This window comes from Cynocephalus volans, chromosome 15, assembly GCF_027409185.1.
Source record: "Cynocephalus volans isolate mCynVol1 chromosome 15, mCynVol1.pri, whole genome shotgun sequence".
Classification (NCBI taxonomy): Eukaryota; Metazoa; Chordata; class Mammalia; order Dermoptera; family Cynocephalidae; genus Cynocephalus; species Cynocephalus volans.
Window position 1 is genome coordinate 32,914,768 of NC_084474.1, and position 21,114 is coordinate 32,935,881.

At 37.3% G+C, this 21,114-nt stretch overlaps 1 protein-coding gene across 2 annotated transcripts in view; it reads left to right on the top strand.

Annotated features, from left to right (window-relative positions):
- The first annotated feature begins 260 nt into the window (after positions 1–260).
- ZFHX4 (zinc finger homeobox 4) overlaps positions 261–21,114 on the top strand; it is a 177,387-nt gene continuing 156,533 nt past the window's right edge. The window contains exon 1 of one of the 2 annotated variants that reach the window (XM_063079312.1): positions 261–515. The gene's annotated coding sequence lies outside the window, so the exon portion shown is untranslated. Of the gene's footprint in view, positions 516–2,737; positions 2,822–21,114 lie in introns of those variants that run through there. The other variant, XM_063079311.1, reaches the window with a different exon arrangement.

Genomic DNA, 21,114 nt, shown 5'->3' on the forward strand with positions numbered 1-21,114 from the left:
CGGGCTGCGCGTCATTTGCAGTCTGGGGAATGTTGATCACCTCACTAATTACACCTCTCTCTCCCCCCTCTCGGTCTCCCTCTCCCTCACTCTCCTCTCTCATTCCCAGAGTGCATATCGGGAATAGACACACAAAGACATGCGCACTCAACTTAATCAGCCATTTTTTTAAACAGGGCTAAAACGATAATAATTAGCAGAATAAAGACATATCGGATTTTCATTTCCTTTCCTCCTTTTCCCAACCCCTTCACAACCAAACAGCGAGACCGCGGTCGGCACATGCTTTAACTCCTCCCGGACCCCCGAGGACCGCTCCGTGCCCCCCACTTTCTGCTCCAGCGTTTTTATTTTCACCCAATAAAGTTCGAGGATTATTTTTTTATTTTTTTATTTTATTTTATTTTTTTTTAATGAACCCTCTCGTTTTACTTGGATGTGATCAGCTGTAAGTAAAATAAAAGCAAAACAAAAAAGAGGCGAAGATCGAGTAGGAACTGCAGGGGAAATGGAAAGTAAGTTTTTTCTTTAACTTTTATTGAGTAGTTTGTGTTAAATTTAGGTCGAGTATCGATTATCTTTCCAGCCTGATCTTGCACAATCTTTGATATTTCGCTCCCTCTCTGCCTCTCCGCCTCTCTCCCTCTCTGCCCCTCGCTCGCTCGCTCGCTCGCTCTCGCACACATCCCCTCATCCCGACCATCTCTTCCGCTCGGCCCCCCTTTTCTATCTCTTTCCTCCTTTTTTTGGCTGAAGGATTTGCTCTGCTGAGGGAGGGAGGGGGCACGGAGGGACCTGATTTTCTACTTTCTTTGGGGGGCTGCGTTTTTCGGGATTTAACTTTTGGATGAAGTGGAGGATCAGTTTTCTTTCCTTTTTCCTGCCTTTTCGGGCTCTGCCTTCACCGCGAGCCTGGGGCGTTCTCGTGGATCGGGGAAGCTGTCAGCTCCGCAGCGGCGCGGGCACTGTCAGGGGTCCCCGCTCGGCCCGTGCCCCCGCAGCCCGGTGGGGATGACTCCTCTCCGCACCCACCCTCCGAAAGTTTGGACGTTGGGCGGTGGGGCTTGGAGCCCCTCGCTCCCTGCCCTGTCCCTGCTTTACCCACCCCCTCCCCTCCCCACCCCGATCCCGACCTTCTGCAGCCTCGTTTTTCTTCCTCCTTCTATCTTCCCCCCGCCCTTCCCTTCTCAAGTTCCCGAAGGACGCATAGTGCACGGGGCCGGCGGAGGCCCGGGGGTCCGTGCCTCCTGGGGAGGGGGTTCCCAGGGGCCGGGGCTGCAGGTAGACGCCCGGCCGGCCGAGCGGGCGGCGGCGGGCACCGCTGAGGGCGGCTCTCGGCGGCGCGGGTGCGGGCGCCGGCAAACGGAAGGCAGGTCCGTTAGGAGGCGGGATCGCGGGGACTCGGGCCGGGGACCAGAGAGGCGGCGGCGGCAGCTAAGCTCCGGGCGCGTTCGCCGCCGGGTATGCGTTAGACCAGAGGGTAGACACCCGCGGCTTGGGGTCAAGAATCTTTTCCTTTCTTTTTGGCAAAGGGCAAGGGGTGTGCGTGTGTGTGTATATGTGTGTATGTGTGTGTGCGTGTGTGTGTGTGTGTGTGTGCAGTGAGGGGCTCCGGCCGGCCGTGAGAACTGATTCATTCGCCGCCCCCCCCCCCTCCCGCCAAAGGGTTCCCTCTGTCTGCAAATGAACTTCACCTCCTTCGCTTCTCCCGGCATCAAGTGCGCCTTCCCCCCCGGAGCAGCTAGGGGCAGAGGGGCTGGAATGCGCCGAGTCTCGCCTTCCTTCTCCTTCTGTCCCCCCCACCCCCCCACTCTTCCTGCTCTCTTCTACCGGGGGGGGGGGATAATAATAAAATTCCTCATAGAATTGTGTAAAGTTTCTCTGCCGATGCCCAAGTTACAGAAGCTTCACCATCCTGTCCCCCTTCCCCCAGAAGACCGTACACTGGTTCGTATTTCTTTTGTTACCTGCGATCCGGGCGGGGGCTCCTTTCGGCCGCTCGGGCTGGGGTCCGGCCCGGAGAGAGGCTCCAGCTGGCGCCTTTGGCCGAGGCTGCTCACTTGCGCGCGGTTCTGGTGAGGCTTTAGCTACCGTTCGGTGAGACACCCTCCTTGTAGGTACCAAAGGTTTAGATCGCAAACACGGCCCCCCCACCCCACACACATAAACATACTCATACTCAACACACACTCACACACACACACTCTCCCTGCTCCCACCCCCCCCACCTTCGGCCCCCACCTTGCCTTTCCCCTCCCCCCTTCCAAAAAAAGCTCATACACACAACAACAACACCCCCCCTCCAACCAAACAAAAACCCAAAGACAAGTTCACTGGTGGAAGATGGTGGATTGACACTGACTCAGACAGAGGCAGGTTCACCAGGAAATCTGGCCGTCCCGATTTCTGACAGTTGCATTTCCTCTCTTTGAGCCCTTCCCCACCCCCACCCCCCTTTTTTATTAACTCTGTTCCATGTTTAATCAAGGATCATGTAGATGGCAAAAGGAGAGACAGAGAGGAGAGGAAGAGAGAGAGGAGAGAGACAAGAGACAGAAGGAGGGATTTTTTTTTTTTTTTTTATTGTATTCTCCTGGATTTTCAGTGGCTTGATCCCTATAAACGTGGAATGGTTAAAGCTCATATGTAGTATTATATTTTTAGTTGGGTGGATGGATGGAAGAGTGAGGGAGAGGCTGCGGCTGCCGCTGCCTTTTCGGGTGTTGCTTAGATTAAGGCTGAGACTTGGCTGCGATTGGGACGCGACAGTGACACGGGCATCGATCGCTTCCATTGAGAGCAATGCAAAAACACAGCCCGGGTATGTAACACTCTCGGTGCCATCAACACTTATTTTACTTTATATTTACTGGCAAAACTGACAGAGCAAGCTCAGACTTTCTTTCTCTCTCTCTCTGTCTCTCTCTCTCTCTCTCTGTCTTTTTTCTTTTTCCTCTTTTCTAACTGAAGAATAAAAACAATTGTTTATAGAAATTTTGGAAAGGATGGTTTAAATAAAACAGAAGAGACTTTCAGGATTATTTCACTACCTCTGTGATTGTGTTTTAGAGTTTTTCTTCTCCACTGAAGAGCATATTAAAGAGAATGAAGGTTTTCTCTTTTCCTTCCTCATCTTAAAAAAAAAAAATCCTTAAGGGAATATTTGATAGTTTTCAAGGTTTGCGGTTTCAATCAGCAGGAAGGCACACAAAAATAAAAGATGGCTAGCCAGCTGTTATAACCTCTTGCACCTGGCTTCAGTGTGGGGATCATAAGGTTTATACAGTTATTTTTTTAAATGGTTTTAATATTTATGGCATAAATGGGGAGAGCATCACTGTATTTATTCAATAGCTGGTTGCTTTTGGATGAAAAAAAGTAAACTCATATTCAAGTGTTTTCATTTTTATGGCAATGAAGATAGGGTCAATGAAATATGGGGGAAATACCATAAATCTGAAAAGTGAAATGTACCCAAGGAACAAAGAAAGGTCAGGTAAACCAGCTGTGTAAGTCAAAGCAATAGCTCCAACTGGGGTTAGACAGGGATAGTGGGCTCTGGGTCTGTGAAGTGAAAGTTGCCACTAAAAGTTAAAAATGAGGCAAACACATTCAGCTCTATTGTAATCTTTTGCAGTTTTTAGCAGATGAGCCCAAATCTGTTCATTAATTTTGAGCTAGTTGAATTACTTTAAAAGATGCTGCACCAGCAAAGGAAAACATAAAGGAGGATGAGAAAATCGCTGTTTAATATTGCAGAATTTACTGCTTCCATTCTGACCATGAACCTAAATTTACACAATGAAATTTGATTATCTCTAATAACAATATTAGATCCTGCACTGGATGGATGAGAATTGAGGTGGTTTTGTTGATTGCAAGGGTTTAATGTTGCATTTCAGAATCTGATGTGGTTTGGCCTCCCTTCCATTAACTGGAAAACCCCTGAGGTTTTACAATTATTTCTTAAAGATAATACATTTAAGATTGCATTGGTAGGCTGAAGAAAAGTCATAAAGGCAAGAAGGGAAGCCCTTAATAACTCTTGAGATTCAGACATGTTCAGCAGTTAGATTGGCTCTGACTTCACCAAGGGTCGACAATGTGTCATTTCCACGAAGCAAAATTGCCCTCTGCCTATATGATATTAATGTGCAAATCAATATTTCAGGGATTAAATTTCCCTTCTTCATTTTTTATGGTTTCTACCTCAATAAGTCTCAAGTCTATTAGAAGAGGCTAGATGATTTAAAATCTTTCACAGCAGAATGGCTTGTCGTGGTCTTGTTTCACAGACCATTTTAGGATTTTCGTTATAAAGACTAAAGGCATCCTAAAGAAGTTGTAAGGCAGTGTAGAGCCAGGCTCAATAGTCTAAAGCCCTTGTTCGATTAAAAGCTAAAAGGTATTGAAAATATAATATATATGTTTATGTAATATATATATATATTCTGCTATTTTAAAAATATTATGTTAATCACCTATTGATTTATTTCAAAATCAATTGAAGCTCCTTTCTTATTAGTGATTTGTTCAGCATTCTTGAGGAGTATGTTAATTTTCTTAAAGAGTATGCATGAATTAGCTTGGTGTGAAAATATTGGGGGGATTTTCATCTAGCAATATTTTCTTAAGAAATATTTTTAGAAACTATTGTTTGTGAGAGTAATAATCAAGTGCTGTCATTTGCATACTTTGTTGTCATAGCTATCATTGCAATTTGTGGCTGAATGACATAGCTGATATCTGAGGCCTTCTATTCTTTTAATATTTTGTTTCTAGCACTTAGTAGGGACAATGTGGGTTTCTTTTTACCTTCTTAGAGAAGCACAATTATAAATGACAATATGTGATATGATTGGAAATAATACAAAGCAGAAATTTGGGGGAGGGTCAAAATAAAAGATTGTGAGTTTATCACATAATCTTGGGAAGGCCTACTGTCTATCATTTGGTGGTGTTTTATAGTCTTAAACCATCTGGACCAAGTTCCGCACAGCTGCATGAATTTCATATGTGATAGAACATTTTTTCCATTCAGTGTGAAATGTTCCTTCCTAAAAAACGTACACCAGACTCGCTTAATTTAGTCTGTTAAAAGAAATGCACATGAAAAAGGACAAAAGGCTCTTTAATCTCTGCAAGCTGTTTGTTTTTCTTCAAGATTCCTGTCTGTTTGGGTTTGAAAAGTCATGTTTATCGAGGAGATGATTCTGAGGTGTGACATTAAAATAATATATGATTTTTGGACTGGTGGACACACTCCTGCTTAATTTGCAGAACTACTTTTTATGCATGTCAAAACACAGAGTTAATCTATCCTTATTTACAATTAATCTCAATAAAATTAATCTTAACTATGCTTTATTCAGTGGCTTAAATATCTAATTATATTCAATTAACTGCTGTCATAGTAATTAACATTGCTTAATTGCCTCTGCATATATTTATGTAAAGCTCATTAGGTGCTGCTAACTCCTTTTCCCTTTACTACTTGCTATTTTTTGTTGTTGTTGTCAAACTATTTTCATCTTCCAACGTTTGACAATGTCAATGAGAACAAAATTTCTTAACATTTTTCTGAAATTAATGTTACTGCTTTCCTTTGAGAAGATACTCATGAGTCTTTAAAGACTAATCCATCCTCCGTCTTCATTTCCCTTATGTGTCTGGTCTCCAGCACACTCACAAAATATTTTCTGTCATCGTTGCTCGAAATATGAGAAGCCAGGTTAAGCTTTGTGTTTATAAATGAAGAGCCTCTCTGTGTCTGCCTAGAGGCTGTACCCACAGGCAGAGTTTTTCTTTTTTTTTTTTTTTATTCCCCTCTAAGACCATTTTAAGAGTTAAAGACTTGGCCAAGGTTCAAACTGAGAAGCGCCCAGGGAAAGTGCATGTGAATATGTACAAGTTTCATGTAATTAGTGCTTAATTATATTAACATATGCAAATTGTCAACTTAGGAGCTTGTTGAGCTGGCAAAGATCAGCTAGACACAATTGCTGTATTGTTCTGAAACAATAATGAATTTCAAGTAGGACTGTGGAAACACATAACTAGCTATCTAATTTAACTCATACCATGGTGAAATTTCATTAGTCTCCATGGAGACTGGTTTAATTGTGCTGACTAATGCTCTGGGATGCAGAATGTCCTAAAAAGAAAGCGTTGTTTTCCTAATCCACCTTACAATGACACTTGTTTGTACATGTTTCCCTTGTGTGGGAATTTGCATATGCAAATAAATAGTTTCTCTGCCCCATTTGTCATGGCTGTTCATTACCCATGAAGAGGACATTGTTACTAGGCTGTTACTGAGTCTCCCAAGATGGGATAGTGTCAACCAGTCCAGCTACATTCTTTCATAATTTGTTTCTGATTAATAGGCCAGAGTGAATTTCATTCTCTTTGGGTATCTGTAAAGGGAAGGTCAGTTGTGTCACAGAAAAGAGTTTCTGCAGTAACGAAGGACTTTTTCTTCTTCTTCCTTTTCCACCCATTGGTTAACATAATCATATTTAAAATAATGTATTCTTGTTCTAAGAATGCCTCTACTAATAATCTCTGGTTTCCTAAAGCAAAAAGATAGGAAAAGAAAAGAGATTCTGTTATTGGAATATTAATCCTGTTTTTGACAGAAAGGTAAACTGATATAATTGCTTTTCAGTTGAAGGAATGGGGGTTCATACAAGTGTGAAAGCATCGGAAAAGGATTAGCATTTTTTTGCATAATGAAAAGCTCTGTTGAATAGGGTTCTGAATGGCTGACTGAATGACTAAGATGAAAGGAAGATGAAAATGCAGGCTTCTCTTTCTTTATGTCTGTGCTCTCCTCTCCTGAAAGTTATGTTTGTCCAAGACCTGAGAAAACAAGCAGGGGCTCAGATTTCAGCAACTTTATATAATGCCTTGAGTTTTCGTCATCACTGGGAGGTAATATTTATGACAATATTGTAGCTAGAGGATGATCAACAGAGGTTTGTATATAGAACAGCTTTCAGAAACATGCCAGGCTAGCCAAATATTGACTATTGAGTATCAAGAATTCCCAGAACTTTGCTGGCAAAAAAACAGTTATTTTAGAGAAGGTTGACAGTATGGCATGGATATTTAATTCAGTTACTGATGGAATATATAGTGTGTTGGCTCCCCCCCACCCCCCAATGGCTATAAATAACTGTCTTGACTGGTGGAATACTTCACTTGGGAAAGAGTTGTGTATTCTGACTTTTGGTAATGTCAAGTGTTTTAAGTGGCCTATCAGCTTTTGTGGCTGGGAAGGTATAGCAGAAGATGAAGATACAGAGTTATTTTCTTAGGATTTAATTCTTAAAGTTCTGAATGCAGTCTTCATGTTGCTTTGTAGGTGTATTGTGTATTTCATTTAGAGATACTTCTTTTACAAAATGCCCAAGTACTGTATGTTCACTCTTGGAAACATTTACGATAGGGCTTTCTGTTGGAACTACTTAGAGCTATAACTGGTTATTAGCTGACAGTGTGATCAGGGCTCTTAATGATGTTTCTTCAACCATAATTAGCGTGGTTAAAATACTGTAAGTGTTAACACACTTTCAAAGATGGGAATTGGTTCTATTGGACATATGTAAATCAAATGCAGCATAGATAGTTATTTATGTGTATACATTAAAAACCAAGTACTTTCCATTTGAGGTCACCAGAAATGACCCATTGAAGACAGCCCCAAAGCAGGGCTGAAAGATTCCACCAGACGTTAGTCTAACTTGTTTGTTCTAGACTGTAAAACTTCCATTTGCCTCATCACTTGAATGGTTTAGTTGCTGACATACTGTAAAGATGGTTAGATGGAAACTTGGGAAATCAGAAGTGTTTTCATGTGAATTAAAGTGTAAGGGTTGCCTCCAGAATATAGCATATTGTAAAGGAAAACTGTTTGATCTTTGTTATATAGTCACCCAAAATTTTTACTAGAGTTCTTTTTAAAATTTGTCAAGAAATTCTGGATTGTTTCAGAAACTTTTATGGTTAACTTTATGATATGCTTGAAAAAAGTCTTAAAAGAACAAAAAAATATCCACATGGAGGCTATTGTTTTACATGCAGAAAGTCTTATTAAGGTATTTCCATAAGAAAAATGTGTTAATTTAAAAAATAAATTCATTTATATTTTAAGACATTGTTAACCAGGCACCATGTGTTGTAACTGGCAGTTTTCCAGCCACCATGGAAGTGGATCACACATGGGTTAATAGTAGCTTATGTGATGTCTGCATTCTTAGGAAATGGGCAAAAGCCCAGGGTATTCCAATATCAAGATTTTAGGAATCAGACAAAAAGCAGAATATATGTTTATATGTGAACAGATGGACACATGTGAGAACTAAAAGTGCACAATTTCTTTTGGCACTTGTTTTAGTTATCCCTGATGATATAACCAAGATCTTAGTGCACTCACAGTCTTTGATGGCTAAGGACAAAATGGGCTTTTAATGAGGGCTCAATGGCATTATTTTCTTGCATGAGGATTGTGCCCCTTGTGATCTTGCTGGATTTGATGTTCTGTTAATTCCCTAGTTTCAGAGTTTCACAAGTTGCCTTGAAAGTTTGATATGGTTTCATGTTTGACATACAATCCTCAGTTCAGGAATAGCTGTTCTTTACTCCCCTACTCTTTAAAGGTTTGTGAGTGAAATAAATATTTGCCATTTGGGGGCACTTCTGAATGTGCGTGCTCAACATAAAATGACATTAACACTAAAGTCATATTTGGCAAGCAGTTTATCCCTAATATAATTAGCCACTTTAACATTCTAGAGATTAATATATATATATAAAATATATATAAAAATATAAATAGATATATATAAATATAAAAATATATATATATATATATATATAAAAATATAAAATTAAGAATTTAGGCACACTGATTTTGGTAATATATCACAATGCCCTGATGGTCCTAGACAAGTCCTGAGTAGGAATTTTGGTGATCTAGGTCAGGGTTCACACACCAGCATCATATATTCAGATGATAGGCCATTCCTAATGTTTGCCTGTCCTTGGGATACAACAGTGCTTGGATGATAATTACTAAATAGTTATGCATTATAGAACATCCTTCTAAAGACAGTTTATAGGTTCCATTGTGTTGCAGCTATAAAAACAAAAATCATTCTGTAAATATTTACTGTAAATCATTTTAACTAGGGAAAATTGACTTTTGGATTAAAATATGTATTTTATAACTGTCCATAAAATTATTTTCTTTCACTGTAAAAAAGAAAAAGAAACCCATAGCTTTAACAATGTTACAATACAAAAACATATGAGCTGGCTATGACAACTTGTTGTATTGTTAAAAACAAAACAAAACAAAACTTTGTAAGAGGGAAGTTTTTGAAGAATCTTAAAATTTGCCTGCTTGGAAGACTAAGTTTAGGAAGCCCAATCATTGTTAGATTTCTGTTTCCCAAGGTACTTTCATTAAACCTGAAATACTTTACTAATGTAAATTCTGTAAAATATAATTCTTAGTACTTTTTAAAAATGTAAGTTTAGGAATAATACAATTAATACTTAAGATATCCTGAGCCCACTTAATAGAGAATGAGAATGAATCGTCTCTTTTGGTTTAGTAGATGCAACTGTGTTCTCCTATTCACTAGAAGCCTATATATGGCACACACCCACTTCTCCCCTCTTTCCATGTTAGTGCCTCTCTTTACTCTTTAGATACATTCATAGTGATAGCTTGTGAAAATTTCCTTCCACAGACTAAATTTCTTCACTTTCTAAGAATTGGCCAATTCATTCTCAACAGAAAAGTGCAGGTAGGGGTGGTAAGACAATCAGAAACTATCAGAATGCTAGATCCTGAGAACTGCCTTACAGTCGCTCAGTTCAACCAGTTCATGTTCAAATATGGGATATTGTTTTCAGGAGATGTTATCATTGAGTCACCAAGCAAGGCAGGAGGATGCCACGACAAGAACGCAGACATCCTAACTCTAGGACCAATGGTCATTCAACGATATGGGCTGTTTGGAAAAAGGTTGTTGCATACATGAATATGCAGGTTGTGGACATGGTGAAGAGAAGAAAAGGAAAATGTGCAGTGGTAATCCAACAGGGATACTGCCTTTTCTGAGAGAGTGGGTTCTCTGTAACCAAAAGAATCCAAGTAGAATCTACATGGGCTGTTCTCACTCTGACTGTTAAACATATTTTTGCAGTAAGTAGGAGGTTGGACTAGGTGCTCTGAATGGCCAAGAAGAGCCTATGATTCATAAAAGTACTGATGATCTCAGTGACTTAAAATGTATTCTTAATAATCATGAACATGGTGTGAACAAGAACAAGGTTTCCGTTCTGGGTAAGGAAAGTACATGAAGACAATGCTGTATATTTCAGAGGCAGGACAGTGTACAGAATGAATACCACTTACTGAAGGCCGGGCACTTTTTTGATTCTGTTACTTTTTTCCTTGTAAATAAGTTTATTTACTTTAACTTAAATTTTAGATATTTGAAAATCTACTCCATTCTTTTGGCGACCCAATGACCAACAGGGATCATATTAAATCTATAAGACACCTGGGTTAAATTCCTGTTATGATGACTTTATTCAAGTTATTTAATCTTTCTAAGCCTCAGTTTCCTCATCTGTATCTCAAGGTTGCTACAGAGACTACATAAGAATAAAGTGTTGTGAACATCAAAATAAGTGAATGTGACAGGACCTGATACACACCTCGATGTTCAATTTTCTTTTTCCCTCAATAGATGGTTTTACTGTAATGCTCAACTAAGGAGCATCTAATAAAGAAAATCTACATACGTATTTTGAGTAGAGTTGCCATTCTCTCCAACAAGGGAAGGGGATAGGAATTAGTCAATGGGTATGTCTAAGAGGTGTGGTAAAAAGATAATATCCTTCTTCACATATTTTCTCCTTGATGGGTATATAGACGGCATCTGGGTTGATAGGTGCATCGTCCTTCACATCATTATTTGACACTCCATCACCACAAGTTAGTTTGGTTCTGAGAGGTTTCTAGATATTTAATGCATTTCTGGGTCTTCATTTTTCTGAGAAGTAAACTAGGACAGAAATAATTTTTAAATTATTCAGACTTTGGTCTGTCTACCTGAACTCAAGTTTCCAGACTTTCCTTTATATAGATAATAGAAGAGACCGCAATGCTTATTTCAGTCTTGAAGTTGACCCAGTATGCTTGAAAGCCTTTGAATTAGAGGATTTTCCAAATCTGGATTAGATGTCATAGAAATACCTTTCTATATACGTGGTATTATGATATTTTGATATGCTATGAAGAGTATAAATACTGTCACATGGTGACCTGTTGGCCAAAATTTGTATCAATCTAGAGAAGAGTCCAGCTATTAATTATTTGGAAATGTTATAGAACTCTTAAATTTTCTGGTGGGGGGGGACATATAGCCAAGTTATGAGTCTCCACCTGGCTTATCTCTTGGAGAAGATCATAGTCCTTTATCTTCTTATAACAATGCATTATTCAAAGGAGGACTTCCCAGGTTCAAAGATGATAAGGTTCATAAGAGTTAAGACACACAAACATACAATTTTGGGGGACCATCTAGAAACTAAAATGTAGTTCTGTTATATTTTTTCTTTTTCATCTCTTTATTCTTAGTAATTACCTGTTGTGATGCATGTAAGAAACACATTTTAAGTTATTGTTTATATTTTTATGAGAAATATGTTTATTTGGAATGTAATTTCCCAATTTTAGTTTGATTTTGCTTAATAGGTGTGTATGTTTGGGTCATGATATTAATACATTTCTTAAAAATAAAAAAAATGTGGGCATGGCTTATGTTCTGCTCATTATAACAGACTCTGGACTTGACAGTTCATTTGAAGCATATTTGTTTGAGGCTAAACACTTACTGAGTACTGGTCAGGGTAAGGATGTACGTCATTGAAAGAAAACAATTAGTGTCTTAGCATTTTTCATGATGCTTTTAAAAGTGTTTCCTCAAATAAATTGCAGCCTCCATGAGGGCAGCACACACATCTGTTAAATCACTGCATCCACAGTGACGAACATATTATTAGCAAATCTTTGGTGCTCAATAAATATTTGTTGAATGAATGAATAAATGAGTAATAATTAAGGACATAAATAGAAAACCTCAGTTGAATATACCACTGGAATCTGCCTTTCCTCTTGAAATCTAGGTACTGAAAAGAAATATACAACCTTAAAAACAGCTGGGCCTGTTTTAGAAAATTCCATAGAGAAAACTCTCTTCTAGCCCAATCTAAATGGGTTTTTATATTAGAACCATAGATTTTTACAGTCAGAGGGGATATAGCACAATCCTGTTGTTTAACCAATAAGGAAACTGAAGCTCATGGAAATTCCTGGGAAACATCACATAACTACAGAGTGGAGCTGATAAGATCGTGTGTGTGTGTGTGTGTGTGTGTGTGTGTGTGTGTGTGTGTGTCTGTCTGTCTGTCTGTCTGTCTGTCCCCTTCAGCTTAGTTGGCTTAGCTCATCCCATATAAAAAAATTCAATAATATTAAAATGAGAATAATTTGTTATGCTGGATATGTTTTTATTTGTGGAATTTATCCAAGCAAAGGAAGTTTTTTAGGTGTTACAGTTCCTATGATGACCATGGGACAGGCTGACTGCTCTGGGATTATTAAAGCTAAACTGTTAGAGATATGACAAATATTGCCTGAAAGGTGAAAACTTGCAGGAAAAATGGGGTGGGTCATTTATTTCTTGAAATGAAGCAGGGTGCAGATTAGGAATCATTATGGTTTGCCAGAAGTTGCTGGTCATTGAAGCCTGTTTAAGTGCTCACTGTCGACAAGGAAATCATGGGCAGCACTTAAAGTGGCTCACCTCTGATTTATTCATAAACCTCACACGAGCACTTGGCTTTGTTCTTGCTTTAGTAAGGGGGACTGATGCCAATAAGAACAGGAATAAAGAGCTCCTTGCATGGTCCAAGAGTGAATAGCACTTTACCTCAAAGCCTGACCTTCTTTCCCGAGGTCTGTTATGCTAGGGTTGACTCTGATTGGCTGTGTGTCTTCAGATGAATTGAGAGAAGAGGTTATAACAAGGATCTACTCTGTAAACTCCATAGTATACATAACAAGAACTATGTAACTGGAACTTAGGTTCTAACTTAAGCTAAAGGTTGTGGCATTTGTGCTTAATGGAAAGGCTTCTCTTTTCAAAGAGCTTGAAGAGTTTCACATTTAATGATAGTCAGAAAAATATTGCTTCTTTCTTATTGAAGAATACAATGATCTGGGAGTAAAATTGGTTTCGACAGTCCTTCCCCCTACTTAAGTGAATTTGGAGAGATTTAATAACATAGGAAATTAGGGTTTGCGAAGACAGTAGGTACCACACTGGGGTAAAAACAAAGAGATGGGCTGGCTTGCCGATTGATCAGCCACGTTTATCTGAGAAGCTTCATTTATGTCAGTTCACAAATTATGCTCCACTCTTGCCACCCGTGTGGAGGGGAAGGGACCTTTAAGAGATAGTCAGCTGGCTGGTTTGCACTGGGGTAGAGGTTGAATAGAGTTACTTAAGTCCCCAGAGCAACATTTAGTTAATGCTGGTCTTTTTTTTTTTTTTTTTTTTTCTTTCCCTCCCCCACCACCCCATCCTGCCCACCCTGGCTTCCCTGTTCTTCTTTTGATGAAGTTAGTTTCTTACAACTTGACAGAATACATATTTACAAAAAAAAATTTCCGCAAATGTTCACCACACATTACATGAACCCAGAAGAGCCATGTTAGTAGATGGTGATGAGAGTTAATGATATATCTTCAGATAAAGCCATCCTCCTGTGCAATCGCATCACAGTCATCAGCTCATTTGTCATGGCTGAAGTGAAAATGTCAGGACCAATGAGTGTATGAGTGTCGAAGGGGGTGAAAGGGCTTTTGGAGAGAGACATTTTTGTGCTGGGAGTCGGCCATGGCTTAGATTTAGCTCCAGGGAAATACTGAGATTAGCCAACACTGTGTACAAATCCTTAGCATAACAGAATTAGTTGAAAAAGGGGGGGGGAGGGGCAGTCATGAGGATGGGCACATTTCTGGACACATGCTCTCGGCTGTAGGCTATGCAAACTGTGGAAAAGACAGGATGGAAAATAATGAAGGGATTTATTAAAATTATTGTAAGGGATATGTTGTATGCAGGTTTATTGACTTTGGGAAAGGAGTCATAGGTTTGAATGGCATCAAGAGAAGACCTGCCTTACATATGCTGGTACTTCAAAAAGTTTGTGGTAAAATAAAATTAAGAGATAATACGAATCTTTCCATGAACTTTTTCAGGTACTCTCCTACAGTTATTATGTACATATGGCTTTTGTTTTCAATTCAGGTACATTAAAAAAATTTCAATCTTAACATCCATCTAAAAACTTTTCAAGAGAGATAATTTTTAAGTACACAAAGATTACATTCAGGCATAGAGTACTTTTGGCAGTGTTAAGTTAATACTTAATTTAAATAACAGTAATTATGGTGAGATACTTGTTGCATTGTTTAATTTACACAAAACCAAGAAGCTAAACTTTCTTTACACAGACTTCATTCTGAAACTTTAATTGAAAAGTTACTTATTTTCTTTAGCTACAGAAGTTCTTATCTTCTGACCAATACTAGCAGATTTATTTCATTTTGGGTCTAGTTAACTGTTCTCTTTCAGATAATGTACCCATACAACCTTTTCTTGTTTAATTCTATTGATTTACAGTGTTAGAGTGAAATAATCTGATACCTGTTTCCTGCCCTTTGAGTATTTGTCGTCAAAGAGGCTGATTAGTTTTTCCCCCAGCTCTTTAGCTGTTTTAAATGTATAATTATCATTGCATGTCATTTGATAGCTGCACTAATTGCTGCCAACTATTGTCTGTTTGCACTTAATGCTGAAACCTGATCAACATCCTGCTTTGGTTGATGTTTGGTGGTAAACTTTAATTAACTCTTATTGCATTGAAGAAGAGTTCAGGCTTGGTGCTAACTAATCATTTACCTTCATTATGTCCTGACAGCTCCACTTGTTCTTGGTCCTAATAGATACACCAGTCAGTAAATAAACCTGCAAACCTCATGCCTTGTAGTTGCTCCACACTGATATTTTGCTACTTAAAGTATAAGATAATTGGGCCTAGATAATTATTTAGTTTAGTATCTCTAGTTCTGCAGACACTAATCTTAAATTGCTTCTTTCATGCAGAACAATTTCATTTTAATAGAAACTGTAGATTTGAGATAACATTATTCCTCCAACATGGTTCCTCTGAACATGCATCTTTTGAATCAATACAATTAAGCTTGTCTCCTGTTGGAATTCTTGTAATTATTTTTCCTGAAATACTTTTCCTGTAATGATATTGAAGTTAAAGTAATCAGGTTACCAGCAGATCATGTAAAATTCAACTCAAAATTGCTGGCTGCTTGATTTTAATTTGTCTGACATCAAGTTTGTTTGAAAAAGGATAATATGTGGGTAAACCAAGGAGCTTATAATTATGGTTGACGTTTGTTTGTTTATAATGAAATCTAATTAAAGTTCATACATTTAAAACACAAAGTTAATTGCTGAATTGCTCACTTCACTGATGGGCAGCAGTCAAATTAATTTTCAGGCCAAAAAAGAAAACAACACAAAACTCCAAACAAAAAGCTCTTCATAATAGAAATAATATAACCAACTTATCTTGGTGATCAAACATAAATTTGCCAATATTTCATCCAGAAAAAAAATTGACATGCCATTTACGTTCTCTATTATGCTAGTCCTAATGTGGTTTTTAATGTAAAGTGATTTGAAATATTTACATGGGATATAAAAAAAGACCCGTATTTGGTAGACTCAAGAGTACTGTAGAGTAAGAGCCACTTGGTAGTGATTTAAAGAATTGTGCATATTAACTTTCGTCATTAAAACTATTTGAAATCATGTAAAATCATTGAAATCATTGCTCAGGGAACAGGAATGTTTGCTGGAATACCTGACCTGTGATTAGTTTTATGAAGATAATTATGGTAGATTTAGTCTGTAAGGAATGGCTTTTTTAAAAAAAATGTACTTACACTGTTACAGTTATTGTTATATTGGTTATGAGATCATATCGGTGGGAATCATATAATACAAATAATTATACAATTGTTTTCTCTTTTAGATATTCAGTTGTCAGTAGTTCAATAATCAATTTTACTTATGAATAGACAAAGAAGGAAAAAATACAAACAAAAGGTAAAATATATTGTCTTCACATTGTGTATGAGAAAAATGTGTGTGTGCAAAGGTTTTCAGTAGCCTGGTAAATTTCTTTTTGAAGCCAAATATTCTATAGTTGTATATACCTTAATAAAACCAATTAAGATGAATTTTTTAAATGCTCCTGTGTGACAATTTAAAAGCATTATCAACTAAATACTCTTAGATTATAAGGATGCCAGAGAGTAGTTGATTACATTTTAAAAACTAGCAATATAAACATATGAAAAACAAGGCAACTATGATTTATAAATTTCCAGAAATGATGGATACAGTCCATGGTTTTCCAAGGAAAAGTAATGGGTTCCATGTTAAATCTTCATTTTAGCAGTGTTATTTACTTGAACTTTCAAATATGGTAGGGATTTGAGGGAGAGCAGTCTAAGAAGGGAAAATGATCCTGTCCATTATGAGATGCTTGTAAAGTTGAATGTAATTTACACAACCTTTTATTATTTTCAGAGGGTATATTTATATGTATTTTAATGTAATACCTTATTGATTTATAGATTAATATTTATTTAGGGAAGAAAAATTAAAAGGATCATATAGTCATTTAAGTCTAATCCCATTTGCATAGATGAGACAAAGGGAAGATGATTAATACTTAAGTATGGCTGGGTCACTAGCATTTGGAGGTATCTTTTTCTTCTTTAAAGGAAGCAAAAAAAAAAAAAGTCGGCCTATTCTCATAGTATTGGCAAACAACAGCTTTCTAGTAATACTTTAGCTGATTAGGACATCCTTACCCTTTAATGAAGCAATCACGACAAACCCTAATGTCAGCTGGAATACTAGCAAAACAGTACCAAAGAAAGAATCAGAAAGAGGCACTGAACATAATTACAGTTCAAGTCCTTGTCTCACACCAATGCAAACTATTCATTTTCAATTTGAATGAATAAGAAAATTAGAAATCAACTAGATTGATTAAAGTACCAATGTGTGTTTACAGAGGATAACTAAAGTATTGGGTCCATGTTGCACACTGTTTATAAAATTTTCTTGAAGTAAACAAATAAAATGGGTCATATAAAAGTATAGTTTGGTTAAGGGGAGATTAATAATTCCTCTCTAAGGAAAGTAGCTGGAGTTTGATTAAAGTTGTGAAGAAAACTGAGCAAAATTACTATTTCCTACAACTATGCAAATTAAGAAGTATTGGACTTATTGGTAAAGTGTACCTTTCCTCTTCAGTTCTCCAACACATATGTTTTATGCTAGATAACTGTCATATAAAGTCCATGTAGAATTAGTGACATGAGAGAGGATAAGGGAAAATTAGGGTTGGGAGAGAGGAAGAGATAGAAAAAGAGTGAGAGAGGGAGAAGACTATGCATCAATCTCAAGAGTCCTATTTATAGAGAAGGAAACAAATCTGCATTGAATAGTTCTTTTAGATTTTAATGAGGAAAATGAGGAAAAAGACTTATGACTCGCAAACTCATATTTGTCATTGTAAACTTTCCCTCTTTAAAAAAGTGCTTGTTTTAGATCCTGAATATATTTGGTTACATCCTTCTATTCAAACCTAATTACCTTCTCCCCTTTGTCGTGACATGGGTGGAAAGTTTTTGCCGTGTCAGGAGAGGTCGTCACACATTCTTTTGCAGTTCTCTTCATTAATTCCTTCTTGCAGAAGCATTTTCTCTCGTGCTGGGAAGGTAGAAGGGTGTAACAGAAGAGCCCTGAAACATCAGCAGGAAGCTCTAAGCTGGTTAATGCAGTATAATTGTCTGGACATAGACTGGTCTTTGTTTGTGTGGTTCACTCCGAATCAGCTGTAATTAACTCCAGAGTGTTTCCAGATTGCCAGCAAAGAAAAATTACAGCTTTTCTGTTTTAAATTGTAAAGCTCACAAACATTAACTATGCAGATTGCATTTACTTTGATATATTTCTATTCTGCAAGAAAAAGAAAGCATGTTTGTAGCCCCCACTCCTAAAAACATGCTTTTGATAAGTTATTTGATTTAGTGCCTATTGAAACATAATGGCTCCTTAATAGTTGAGCTTGAAACCTTTTTATTTAATATTTTCAATCCTTAGACATCTTTATATTTGCCTTTTTTCTTGCTAATGTTTTAATACTGCAAAGGGGAAAAAAGTTATGCAATCTTTTATGAAATATTAAACATACACTAAAATAAGCAAATTGCAGAAAGCTGACTTAAAGAAAAACACTAGCACCAACTTAACAGCCTGAGATCAAAGATGTATTCTGATGTTAACTGCTGCTTCCACACAGGTACTTTACCTGTGTTTTGATATATCAAAAGAGAGACTGTGAGAACAGGGCAATTTCACTACCCTCTTCTCTTGGCCAGCATACCACACCCTTTAAAAGCTTCTGTACAGTAGTTTGTAATTATGAATTCCATCATGGGTAAAAATGAGGTAGCAGTGTGAACTAATACAGCCTTGTACACAAAAGATCTGTCAGCAACTGATGCAAAAAAAAAAAAAAAAAGGTCCAGCCAAAAATCTTTTTTTCTTTCTTTCTTCTGAATTTAACAATAAGGAATTTAAGCCTCAATGTGGCTTTAGCAACCAAAGAAAAGAAGCTCTTGGTGTCTGCATAATACCACTTTGATGGATTTTTTTCATCAGTTCTCTGTACGTGGCAACAAATAAACAAGTATAATTATACTTGTGAAGGTCTATTCAGTGCTTTGTCAGGATTAGATATATGTGCCGTTTTCACACTGCGCCTCTCTTTTGTCTTTGCCTAACTCACTATGACATATTGATAGAGGATTTGGAATGGGGAAAAGGCCACAGCAGAGACAGTGATGACCTTTTGGAAACTTGATATAATTCAAGGATTTTTATTTATTTTCTTTCTTTCTTTTTTTTTTTTTTTTTGATTTGTAACTTGTTACCAAATTCTCTTGTAATCGGCCAACTTTTAACCCATTTAAGATTGAGTAAATAGAGTCAAAGTGTTATGAAATGGCTAAAGAGCAGATGAGAATAAAAACAATAGGCTAAGGAGTGCATTGGTCTTCTTTCCCAGAACTTAGCAGAGTGGCTAACCTAGCATTCCTTTCCCATTATTCTGTCCTCTTGATCAGATCACGTTCTTTTTAATCATTTCACAAACACTGTCTCACTGGACCGTAGAAGAGGGCTGGCTGGGGCAATCTCAATTAAAAAACAGAGGTAAAACTGGCCTCTCTGATTTTGGGTTCTAATGGGAACTCTGCTTTCTGAATGCAAAGGAATTCTTCTATTGTTCAGAAAGCACCCCCTTTCATTAGCCAGGCTCCTTGTAGGTGGGTTTATAGTTATTTAGCAGAGCAGAGTTTAGGCAGCAGTGACTGCAGACGAAAGCAAAGCTGAACGAGCAATAAAAGTTCTTTTCTGCATATTGTCCATTAGTTCTGAAAAAGAGATTTGAAATGATCAAAGTCACTGATCTTGTGAATTACTGAGAATATCAAAAACTGTGTACACATAATCTAAGCTGATCAGCAGGTATGTATTGCTCTAAATTTAGCATTAAAATTATATTAGGATTTCTCTTTGGGATTTCTTGAGGACTTTAGTGATTTTTAAAAATAGAATGTTCGTAGTAGAGAATAGAAACTGGTGAAGACTAAATAGAAACCGCCTTAAATGGCGAAGCAACTTTTATAGTGAGTTAACTTGTTACGCGTTACGCAGTCATTTTGGAAAGAATTCTATGGTTTAAGTGAAATGATTGTCTTTGTGGTCTTTTTACTGGGACTTATAAAACTTGATCGTAAAATTTCTAAATGGCTCACACTGATAATAGACCTTGTCTGACATTGATGACAGTGAAGTCACTTAGCATCATATTTAGTATCACTGTACATACTAGTCTAAATAACTTTTTAACTGCACAAACTAAAGCAATTCCATATTGTCATGGTTATAGTCAACAGCTACACACAAAAAATTTTAAAATCGTAATATATTACCAACTATACAAATTTAGATAGTTTTGTTATTGTTGATTTTAGAATGAAATGTAAAATTTACTCTGTAGAAGACTTATGTATTTGACCTAGTTTCTGATTAATGTGTAGCTTATTGAGAAGAAATTGATAGGCAATTTTATGTAAAATTGTATGGGGGTACTGTAAAATATATATCCTACCATATTGCTTTGACCTGTGATGGATTTATTTAATGTGGTATTTTACAATTTTTTATATAGCAGTAGTGGCTCTTTTAAGGAAAATAAAAAGATGGAATCTACTTTATGTAGAGAAATACTGAAATAATACATTGCAAAGTCTATTCAGCATCTGGCCAAAATGATTAACTGCACATTATATACAACTCATTTGAGGTGCATTCAGAATATGTGTAATAATTCTAGTAAGTGTTTTTGTGGGCTAGAAACTGTTGCAGGGGTACAGATAAAATGGAAGTCATATAATAATACAAATAGTTTAGAAACTCTTTATGAAGCTATAAAATGTTCGAGAGCTTTGATTACTCTTTATAATTAAGGTGAATCTTCTTCCACATATCAAATATATGCATCAAGCCTAATAGGTTATCTTATCATTGGGGGATAGACACCTTGGGTTCTGGAATTTTATATTTTAACCTAGCATCATTAATTTAATATTATTTACCACCGTGCTTACACTTCAAATCTCTAGACTCCTGCCTTCTTCATTTCCTTCAGTCCAGCAGGGGATTATATTTTAGGCATTTTGGCTACCTTCAGTATGTATACATTGTGCAGAGTTGGTAAATGCAAAGGTAAACATTAATGTTTGTGAACTAATTAGAAAATTATTAGGTTTTCATGCCCATGGTTATCAGATTATTTCAG